This window comes from Microtus oregoni, unplaced genomic scaffold (assembly GCF_018167655.1).
Source record: "Microtus oregoni isolate MIOR12 unplaced genomic scaffold, Mior012 000043F_ref0000047, whole genome shotgun sequence".
Taxonomy (NCBI): Eukaryota; Metazoa; Chordata; class Mammalia; order Rodentia; family Cricetidae; genus Microtus; species Microtus oregoni.
The window spans coordinates 2,721,124-2,733,197 of record NW_024543210.1 but is presented as its reverse complement, the minus strand read 5'-3'; positions in this window follow the sequence as shown (position 1 = coordinate 2,733,197).

Here is a 12,074-nt window from a genome sequence, read left to right as displayed (position 1 = left end):
TATTTTGTATAAAATGTCTTATGTACAGAATTTAAAAAAGTTCATAGAAACAGCAAAAATAGGTAAGTGGCACAGTTATTTTTCTTTAGAAAATATCTGTAACTTTATGCTTTAGTGAAATGTTAAGTACCAACATATTTTTTAACATTTTGTAATTCAAAACTTTTTTTGTTTTGACATTGTTTATGAAGAAAGACTTCATGCACTTGCCATTTAATATGCTCTTTTATCTGATTTTAAAGACCTCTTTAAAATGGTGTATTATATGGACTAAATAAAGAACATGTGAATTTTATCGCTCATCATGAAACTAAATTTAGCCATGGCGTTGGGCAGTCTGGTTTCAACACGCTGTTACTGTCAGGTCACAGACACTGGGAGCAGGTGTCCTGTGTCCCCCCCCCCCCCCCCCATTGAGTCCCAATTGTCCATTAGCGCCTCGTCTCCACTCTTAGAAGCTGAACCTGTGAGCTACCATATTACCTCGTTACTGAAAAGGCAGATGTGTGGTGGTGCATACCTTTGATCTCAGCACTTGGGAGGCAAGGCAGACAGATCTCTGTGAGTTCAAGGCCAGCCTAGTCTAGGGAGTGAGCTCCAGAGCTATAGAGAGAGAGGAGAGAAAGAAAGTAGACACAGCTTTTGACACACAGCCCTTGGTTTTTATTTTTATTTTTTTAATATTTATTTATTATGTATACAATATTTTGTCTGTATGCCTGAAGGCCAGAAGAGGGCGCCAGACCTCTTTACAGGTGGTTGTGAGCCACCATGTGGTTGCTGGGAATTGAACTCAGGACCTTTGGAAGAGCAGGCAATGCTCTTAACCACTGAGCCATCTCTCCAGCCCCAGCACTTGGTTTTTAAATAGGCAATGTGTATACGAATCTGGTGGCTAGAAATCTAATGGAGTTCTGACCTTGATGCATGACTAAGTGCCCGGAGAAGGTAGACATACTGAGGGTATGAGCTTAGGTCTGTGCTGGCCCATTTGTTGCTGACGCCTGTGAAAACAGCCCAGGAGCTTCACTCTACCTGTGCTTGATCTGTGCAGGGAAGGGCACCTCTGGGTCAGTGACCCTTGCCCATTACATGGTCTCTGGGTTTCCATCCCTTCTGGCAGGAGCTAAGCAGTGGAGGCCAAACCCCAGGCAGAGAGAAGCCAGAGGAGGCCTTGGGCCTCAGACCTGCTGACTGCAGGTGTTTGAGGAAAGTAACTCCTACCAGAAGCAGCTCACAGATTAGAAGATACTAGATCTGGGGTAGTGACTAGGATTACTGCTTCCTGGCACTGGGTGGTGACCCAACTGGAGAAGGACATCATGTTTGGTAACCTCTCTCTCACACACACACACAGCACAGGAACTGGCCAGAGGTGTGCTGTGATTGACAGCTGCCAGAGCCACAGTGCTTCAAGAGGCCCTTGGGAAAACTGGAAAAGCTCTGTGTTTCCTTCCCTGAAACTTGTGTAGCAAGTCAGCAGTGGTGGCCATCATTGTGCCCAGGCATTGATCTGTGGATGCCTCTCACCCTTTGGCTAATCTCCATTTGTTTTCTTCTTGGCACAACTGGTCTTTGGGCAAGGAACTGCCCATGCTTCGACCACTGACAAAGTGAATGATGTCCAGACTGGACAAGCAGGATACAAGAAAAAAGACTGCCGAACCTTGCCAAGAGAGGGTAAGACGGTTCTGAAAGTTTTCCTGCCTCTGAAAATGGTCTGGCAGTTACTCTAGGCCTTAGCCAAAGTTGGTTGCTTCAACACTGCAAATGAGACTTTGGGTGATTGCTCAGGCAGCCAGTTATTTCTGTCATATTACTGCACATTTTGGAAGCTGCTTGATTGCACTTCCTGCCTACTCGAGTAATATTATCTCCTTTCTCAAGCTTTTGATGGGTTGAAGATTAGATAGTCATAGTTACCATCCTCTTATGATCTAGCCAAGCCATTTTCAATACAAGACTTAGACTCCTTAAGATAGAATGTTTATTAAAACATTAGGATATGTTCCTTGCTTAATATTGTTTATGCTGGTTGTGATTCTAACTTTATACTTGATATCTGTTCCTAGTGTACATAGTGTTATATTGGGTTTGGAACTCTCTTATTTAAACAAAAGGGGAGGTGTTGTGGGAGCTCCTTTGGCCAACCAGAGTGTTGGCTGTTCTTTCTATTCACAGTGGAGAGACCAGGACATAAGCATTTAAGTCACTTGCCCCAGGGTCACAGCACTGAGAGGAGCCAGGACTCAGCCCATGCACCAGAACCTATTACAGGTAGGAAGGTCCCATAAACAAGGCACCACAAGGACAGTAAGCTGTGGAAACATCCAGGTAAACAGTGTGAATTCATGTCTATATACTCCAGACTGAGAGTTGAGTGACCATGAACTCTTACTGAGGCCCCCAGGATCCGGGGAAGGTGTGGGCATAAGAGGATGTGGACTGGACGTGGCACCTGCCTGGCAGAACCAGGAAAACCTCAGACATTAGTCCATGCCTCATGGTGCTTCAGGAATATTGTTTCTATGTAAATTTAAGTAGAGTATCAAACATGCTATTCCAAATTTCAGCCATCAAAAAACCTCTATTCTCATTGCCTTTGTTACTAACACTAACATGAAACTTGTGAAGATCATCAAAAGTTCACCTCATAATTAAATCTATATGTTGTTACACATGATTCAGTGAAGAGAAATGGGTTCCACTATCAAAAGTTTGAAATTCACCAGCCTTAAGTTAACATTGGCTTTTGGGGCGGGAGGTGTTGTTTCTTGTTTGGGTTTGGCTTAAGGAACCCATCTGAGTAAAGATGTTGGCCCATGCCGGTGGAAGCTAGGTACCCTTTCCCCAGCTCAGCTAACCAGCTCCTTCACGGCATCTTTACAAACAAAATCTTTTTTTTAAAAAAAAAAAAAACTTTATTTTAACTTTATTTCATGCACATTGGTATAATGATGTCAGATTCTCTTGAACTGGAGCTACAGACAGCTGTGAGCTGCCATGTGGGTGCTGGGAATTGAACCCGGGTCCTCTGGAGGAGCAGTCAGTGCTCTTAACCACTGAGCCATCTCTCCAGCCCCTACAAACAAAATCTTATTTTTGAGACAGGATCTCATTCTGTGGCTCAAGTTGGTCTGAACTCACTACATAGTCCAGACTAGCTTTGAATTTACAGCAATCCTCCTGCCTTAGCCTCCTGGGTCATCATGCCCAGTTTCACAAAAGCATGTGAATTCTGAAGAACTTTAGGCTGACGACGAGAATTCGCCAGGCATGGTGGCCCAAACCTGGAATCCCAGTGCTTGGGAGGCTAAAGGAGGAGGACCATAAGTTCAAGGCCTGACTGGGTTATGGGAGGCTCCGTCTCAAAAGAAACTTAGAACGTATCTTTTTCTCTCCCGGTTTTCCTGGTCATATCTAGTTCAAGGCCAACTCAGCCTGCTTATGGGAAATTGACCAAATACGAGCTGGGCCAAGCTAGAGCTTTCAAGTGTGTATTTTTAGAAAGTGGTATCTAAGACCAAGGGGTTCTGACCAAGCTTCTCAACTCCTGATAATAAAGCAGGCAGGAACAGATGTGTCTGGTAACAGTGTGCTGGGCACAGGGAACCCCAGGAGCCAGCAGGAGGGCTAGCGGAGCCTGGGAACCCTGGACTCTGCACCCTCCACTGGGACCAGCTTTCCATAGAGCAGTGGTTCTTAACCTTTAATATAGTTCCTCATGTTATGGTGACCCCAACCATAGAATTATTTTTGTTGCCACTTCATAACTGTAATTTTGCTACTGTTATGATTTGTAATGTAAATATCTGTGTTTTCCAGTGATCTTAGGCCTGCGAAAAGGCTCCTGCAAAAGGCATTCAGTTCCTAAAGGGGCCATAGGTTGAGAAGCACTGCCATAGATGCTGTGTGTAGGCATATTCCCAGTCTTGACAATACTAAGTCATCTTCACTTCTGTCTTCAAAATACAGCTTGTAGGAAGCTGTCCATTTTAGACTTAAGGTGTCCATACATCATTATGGATGCCTTTAGAGGCATCTTGAAGCCAGTAGTGCCAGGGCGTGGTCTTTCTGATGGAATTACCTCTAGGAGCCCTAACTTCCACCCTGGTTGGGAGACTTGAGCCAAGGCTTCCACTCAACAAAGAAGATAATCAGAATCTCATCAGAGCTGTCTCCAGCATGGTTGGAATGAGAATATTTAAAAGCTTGTAAATTGATTCCAGTGAGAATCACCGAGGGAACAGTGAATTTGAGGCCAGACTGATCTACAGAGAGAGTTCTAGAACAGGCTCCAAAGCTACAGAGAAACCCAAAAACAAAAACATGAATTAATTAAAATAATTCGTAATTGATAAATAAAAATAATTAAAATAAATTAAGAAATCAAAAAACAAAAAATAAAATAAAGACTTAGCAAGAGAAAGCAACTGGAAGTGCTCTCTGCATTAGGGGTGTTTAGGACAGCAGCTGGAAGGGCATGTTACAATCAACAGGCTGATGTCCAGGCCAGAGAAGATGGGCTTAGCTCAGTTGCCAGTTGTCTTCTGCTCACATTTAGTCTTCAGTGCTGGCTTTGCCTGGCAGTGGTGTGAATCAACTCACCGCAAGGTCTGTATACCTGAAAGCTCATCTGTCCTCAGGGTTGGTCACATACGCAGTTGGGTCTTAGTATCCATCCCCTCCAGGAGTAGAGCTGATGCTAAATCTCCTAGACCCCTAGACTATATTATTATGGTATACCCAGCATGGTCCCAGTCCCCAAGAGAACGATGGCATAGCTGCTACCTTTGAGAACTGGAGACAAGGCCAGTCCCACTTTGGGGGACAGTTAAATCCTTCTCCATCAGATCCCCTCAAAAGAGGAATAATGTGCAGGGAGGTTTGCGAACTTAGCCTGGACTTGACAGATAAAGCACTTGTTGGGTCTCCTAGCCAACACCCACATACCCCAAACTTGATGCTCTCCCCAACTGAACAGCCCCAAGCAAACAAGAAGGATCCAGAGCCTGTGATAAAATTTGCAGCCAATCTGAGAACACGGAGGTCTTGGAAGATGAGTCTAAACAGCCACTAAGGAGAAGGACACAGCCAGAGGCAGGGCTGTCCTAGCCCAGGAGGAAACAGTCCAGTACTTTAAACTGCTAGGAGATGGAATGATATATTTTCTTTATTTTTTTGTTTTTTTTTAAATATTTATTTATTTATTATGTATACAATATTCTGTCTGTGCAGGCCAGAAGAGGGCACCAGACCCCATTACAGATGGTTGTGAGCCACCATGTGGTTGCTGGGAATTGAACTCAGGACCTTTGGAAGAGCAGGCAATGCTCTTAACCTCTGAGCCATCTCTCCAGCCCCGGAATGATATATTTTCTATAAATTCTGTATATCCCAGGCTGACATTGAACTTCCTATATAGCCAAGGATGACTGATGACTGGACTTCCCAAATGCCTCTATCTCCCAAGTGCTGGAAATATGTATATGCAAAACCATGGCTGGTTTTTTACCTAGGGATCAAACCTAGACAAGCACAGTATCAGCTGAGCTATTCCCTCAACCCAAGGCTCTTTTTTTTCCTTTTATTGATTTTTATTGAGCTCTATATTTTTCTCTGCTCCCCTCTTGGTCTCTCCCCTCCCTCTTCAATCCTCTCCCAAGGTCCAATGCAGAAGTGTTCCCTTTTCCCCACAACCTCTCCAGCATAAGTTGTCATCAGTGTTTTTTATCTTGGCCATTCTTACAGGTGTAAGATGGAATCTCAGAGTTGTTTTGATTTGCATTTTTCTGATGACTAAGGATGTTGAACATTTCCTTTCGTGTCTTTCAGCCATTTTAGATTCCTCTGTTGAGAGTTCTCTGTTTAGGTCTGTACTCCATTTTTTTTATTGGATTATGTGATCTTTTGGTGTCCAGTTTCTTAAGTTCTTTGTATATTTTGGAGATCAGACCTCTGTCTGATATGGGGTTAGTGAAGATCTTTTCCCATTCTGTAGGCTGTTGTTTTGTCTTGTTGACTGTGTCCTTTGTTTGCTTTACAGCTTTTCAGTTTCAGGAGGTCCCATTTATTAATTGTTTCTCTCAGTGTCTGTGCTGCTGGGGTTATATTTAGAAAGTGGTTCCCTGTGCTAATGCATTCAAGTGTATTTCCCATTTTCTCTTCTATAAGGTTCAGTGTGGCTGGCTTTATGTTGAGGTCTTTGATCCATTTGGACTTGAGTTTTGTGCATGGTGATAGATATGGGTCTATTTTCATTTTTCTACATGTTGATATCCAGTTATGCCAGCACCACTTGTTAAATATGCTTTCTTTTTTCCATTTGATATTTTTTGCTCCTTTGTCAAAAATCAGGTGTTCAAAAGTATGTGGATTAATATCCGGGTCTTCTATTCTGTTCCATTGGTTCTCCTGTTCTTATGCCAATACCAGGCTGTTTTCAGTACTGTAGCTCTGTAGTAGAGTTTGAATTCAGGGATTGTGATGCCTCCAGAAGTTCTTTTATTGTACAGGATTGCTTTGGCTATCCTGGGTTTTTTGCTTTTCCATATGAAGTTGAGTACCGTTCTTTCAATGTCTCTGAAGATTTTGTTTTGTTTTTTGAGACAGGGTTTTGCTGCAATTTTAGAGCCTGTCCTGGAACTAGCTCTTATAGACCAGGCTGGTCTCGAAGTTACAGAGATCCCCCTGCCTCTGCCTCCTGAGTGCTGGGACAAGGTTCTTATTCTATATCAATAGTAACTACATATGGGGATCCTGACATAATGGCAAACACCTGCAGTCCCAGTAGGTTGAGATAAGAGAATCACTTGAGCCCAGGAGTTACTGTCCAGACAAGAGAGCAAGACCCAATCTCATAACAAGGTAAAATAAAAGACCTCCCTTTACTTTTAACCTTCAAATCTGAGTTGGAAAAACACTTGCATGTGGTCTCGATGGTGCAGGTGCATAGATAATGACAGATAGCACATAAGAGCTAGGAGTGTCACAGTCTCCTGGTTTTTTTACCTCCAGCCTAGAGTCTGGCATGATTCTATTTCATCCATCACAAGTTGCTCAGAATGAAAGGATCACTCAGAGCCGTGGGATGCAAACACATGACTCTATCCATGGAGCCCCTATGACTTAGCCATGAGGACTGTGCCAGGAAGACATAATCGCCCAGCTCCTGTCCCATCCTGTGTGGACATGTACCCAGATAAAATGCTGAATCTCCCCTAAAGTGGACCTGGGGTGGCAGGCAGCAGAAACACTGCAGGTCCTCAAGTGGTGGCAGCGGGCCCTGAGAGTAGCCAGCCCCAGGCAGGGATGGCTGCAGGTCCCCAAGCAATGGCTGGTCCAGGTTAGGGAGACACGCGACAGTGGGCAAGAGACAGAGACATGGATAGGCACGTCATGCAGAGTGAGGTTGAATATTCAATGGGTTATGGATGGGGAAGGGAGAAGGGGAGAAGAGCAGAGGGAGAGGGAGAGAGAGAGAAAGAGGAGAGGAAGAGAGAAGGGAGAGACAGAAGGGGGTAAGGGGAGAAGTGGGGAGAGGCAGAAGCTGCCTCTTCTAGAGGGAAACAGAAAAGAGAGGAAACTCAGGCTGGAAGCTGAAGATCAGCCTGTCTCAGTAGACGGGGAAGGCAGTAGGTATGGCTTGTCTCTTAAAAGAGACAGAACTGATAATTTAACTTCCATTCTTCCTTCCTCAACCTCCTGAGTAGAAAGACTACAGGCCTGGACCACTGTGCCTGGCTTCTACTCATTTTTTTGTAAGATGCCTCTGGTGAAGGGTCCTGAGCTGCTCAGTTTCCCTCTTATCTCCGACCAGTCACCCCAGGCTGGCCCACGAGATCCAAACAAGCAGTGTTCCTATTACCCTGTTAATGGCTATACCGTCAGGATCTGGCACTGTGTGGGACACCCCCACTCCAGCGCTCATCAGCTCAGTGTCTGGTAAACGCATGTACAGATAAATGTGGGATCAACGAGAATCCAAGTGGGGAGGGGAACAATTAAAAGTGTGTATGTGTGTGTAAGATACGCCTGCCAACCCAACACTTACGAAGTGGAGGCGGAAGCAAAATTGAGACGGGCAGGGCTACATAATACCCTGTATCAAAAAGCAAGTAGCTCTGTAGGAACGAGAAGTGTAATGCAGAAAGCACCGAAGAATTAAAAGTAAGTAGGGTCGCTCAGTACAGCTCACCAGGCCAAGAAACCAGGGAAAAATTTGTTGTGAAAATACCCGCCGTCTCCGCAGGCAGAAGCACGGCGCAGCCTCCACAATGCACGTGACCGGATGGATCACAGCGCCCGGAAGCCACATGACCTCATTCCGTCTCCAACACAGCCCGAATTAGGACAAGCCGGGCAGCCACAGAAAACGGGCACAGGAGGTCGTGTCCCTAAGTACGGAGGGGAGTGCTGACCGTCCGGGCCCGCGTTTAGAAATGTGCTCCACAATCCACAGGACAGGGAAATGACAAAAGTACAAGTCCCCTAACCTAAAGTCTGGCTCGGGAAAATGACGTAAGCGACGTAAAAACCAATTTGGAACGGCCCCGAGATTCACGAGGTAGCTGGGGCTGGGGGAGAATGAGCCTATCACAACGCGTCTTCTTCCGGACCGCGGCGATTGGTTTGATGACTCACATGACAGTAGGAGACGTACGTGATCGCGTTTCTGGCAACACGTGACCCATCCGGCAATCTACCGAAGTGGTTACTGGGCAGCGATTGTCATGCACGCTGGAAACTAAATGCTGGTTCCGTGGCTGAGCAGGGTCGGTCACTTGTCACGTAAAGGGCGGGGTTGGTGACGTGGGTGGATTGCCCCCGCCTTGTAACCCTGAGGTGTGGCCGTAGCTTGGGTGGAGCCGAGCCAGTGTCCTGTAGCTAGCAGTACTGCAGGCGGAGGTGCGGAGAGAGAACGGCATCCCTACTATCACAGGAAAAGAAACAGGCAGGCCTGGAAACCCTTCCCACCTGGGCCAAGTGTAGCAAACATACGATAACAGAAACAGGTAGAGGTTCTTGGTATGTAAATAACTGTAGAGGAGCAAAACTCATATGGGTCGACAAGATTTTGAGCACCCACCTTTCCCGCTTCCATCCTCAGGATGCCTTGTTTGATTGTTTTTAAGACAGAGTCTCGATATGTATTCCTGCCTGGCCTGGAACTCATTCTGTAGACTCTGAACACAGAGATCTCCCTGAAAGGCGTGCACCTCCTGCCCAGGCATAGTTTTGATTGCTTTGCTTTTTAAAATAAACTACCTGCCGCTGTCTCAATCCGTGTGTCTTACTGTTCTAGGACACAAGAACCTGGAAATCTGGGCTGGTGCCCTCTAGGCTCAGCTACAGCTATGCCTATTACAAGAAAGCCAGGGAGTGAAGGAAGCAGCGTGGAAGCTGACCACCCACAGAGACAGCTCCCTCCTGCAACAGCGGTTGTTGGGTCTTGAGAAGGGAGTGTCAGTCCCCAGCTCTCTATCCAAATGAGGCAACAGGCCCTATTGATGTCCCTTGCCCAATGCTTCCTGCCCAATATACTGGTAACCCTAGAAGGTAGCCGTGGTGTTGGGAGTGCTCTGTCAGAAACATGGACACACCTCTCTTTCCACGTGTTAGAATTGACATCCCTCTTATTGACTGTGGTCTGGAGTAGTCCTGCTTTCACTCTTTTAACCACTAATAACTCTCAGATCACACATTGCAGCTCAGACTGCGCTGCATTTTATAGAATGGCTATACAAGGTTAGAGACCAGTGAGTTCACAGGCTGGATTGACAGTTCAGTCAGGCCACGTGGTCGGTGACGATGGGCTGAGCTGAAGACCTAGGTAGACTTTGCAGGTCTCTGCTTCACTGAGTGGTCAGCTCAGAGGTCAGCGAGCACTGTTGCTGTCATGAAGGCGCGCACTCTCAGGTACGGGTGTTGCACCCTCACTGTCTGGTGTGTTTGGTAAGTTTGAAACCCGTTTTTTCTGCTGTTTTTAATCTGCCCATATGCTCATTTGTTTAGTCTACTTTGAAAGAGCCTAGAGAGTGCTGACATTTTACTTTTAGGAATAAGGTAGGTATCAGTTTATGCCTCACGGTGGTGCTGGACAGGACAAGGTCAGGGTCATTCTGCCTCTGCATTTGCACTCAAGGTGAAGTTAAATGCTGCTGGAGTCACACTGTAAGTACTCTGCTCAGTTTCTAAAATTACATGTATTCATTTGTGCACACCGTGCAGGTGGAGGTCAAGAACAGTCAGCGTGTGGGTCCTGGAGATCAACCCCAAGTTATGGGGCTTTGCTTTCCCTTATTTTGAGATTATGATAAAAATTGCATCATTTCTCCCTGCAAACCCTTCTTCCTCTTTGCTCTCTTTCAAATTCATAACCTTTTATTTCATTAGTTGTTACATGGATATGGATATGGATATGCATATATACATGCACATTCCTAAATATAACTGCTCAGTCTGTAGAATGTTAGCCATAAGGCTGTTTTGGGGTCTTTGGATAAACAGTTTGGCCTTTGCTAACAAGTGGTGTGCTCTTGCCTAGGGAAGACTCTCTCTCCCACTCTCAGCACTTCCTAGTTACCTATAGCTCTTTGTGTGAGACTGATACTGTCCACCTTGGCACGTCTATTGGTGTCATCCTTATTCTTCTCATATCTAGGCAGTCATGTTGGTTCTGGCATCCCTGGAGACACAATCTCACAGCATACTCCTTGTTCTTCTGACTCTTACACTCTTTCCATCCCCTCGTCTGCAATGTTCCCTAAGCCTTCGGAGCTGCGGGCTTTGTAGTGGTATCCATTGGGATTGGGCTCCACAGTTCCGCATTTTGATTGGTTGGGATTTTTCTTAAGACAGGGTTTCTTTGTGTGGCCTTAGCTGTCTTGGAACCAACTCTGTAGACCAACTGGCCTCAAACTCACAGATCTCCCTGCCTCTGCCTCACAAGTGCTAGGATTGAAGGTGTGCACCACCACTGTCCACCCATTGTGGTTTTTGTAATGGTTCCCATCTGTTGCAGAAAGAAGCTTCCTTGATGAGGGGTGAGGACTACACTTACATGTGGCTATGAGGACAGATGTTGAAAATGTTATTTACTGTGTTGGTTTAGTAAAGTGGTTGTAGGTTATCCAAAATCCACATAGTGGCTCACAACCATCTGTAATGAGATCTGTCGCCCTCTTCTGGCGTGCAGGCATACATGGAGGCAGAATGTTGTATACATAACAAATAAATAAATCTTTTAAAAAAATAAATGAATGTGTAGATGTTTGTACTAGCCCCACAGTCCTGTGGCTGCAGGATCTGAGGGGGCTTCAACCTGTGGTTCAGAAGCATGGATATATATATAAATTAACACTTCAAGTCATTGCAAGATAGGGAGTGGCAGATAAAGCAGGTGGTGGGGCAGATACCTACTTGAGGAAGAAGCTGCACCACACAGGTAACTCCTGTTTAGATAACTCTACTGTTCATGGAGTCTGCACAGCCCTGACTGTTCAGTCCTGTAAAGACTGGTAACCTTTGAAGACACAAAGGAAATACTCCTATTAACTTTCTCCAAGGATGAAATCTTGCCCAGGATACCACCTCCCAGCTGGCTCTAATTGCCAGCACCACATGGGGCCAAAGCAGTCACAAGACCACCTGATCCTGCTCCTCCAAAGACATCTGCCCCAGCACTGAGGGAAATGCCAAGCCATCCCCTCATCCAAGAAGGTGGCAGCTTAGTCATCTGGCCACACAGTTGTCTGAAGAGGGGGGAGTGCCCCTCCATGACTGTGGAGAAATTTTAAAAGAAGTTTTCTCCTCACAGGCACACTTAAAGGATTAAGCCATTCCCCAATTCAGATATGGAACCTTTTTTTGATGGAAGCTAAAGCCTACAACCGGGGGCTAGCCCCTCTCATCAACAGTCTCAAAACTGCAATATACTGAGACAGAAGGCTGCTGACCTTGGGGGGGGCACAAAAAAATTAAAAACAAGCACCAAATTCTCCAGGTCCTAGATACTGTCGAACACCTCCTTGCGGGGGTGGCAATGGCGCACGGCCAAACTGTGAAACCACAGG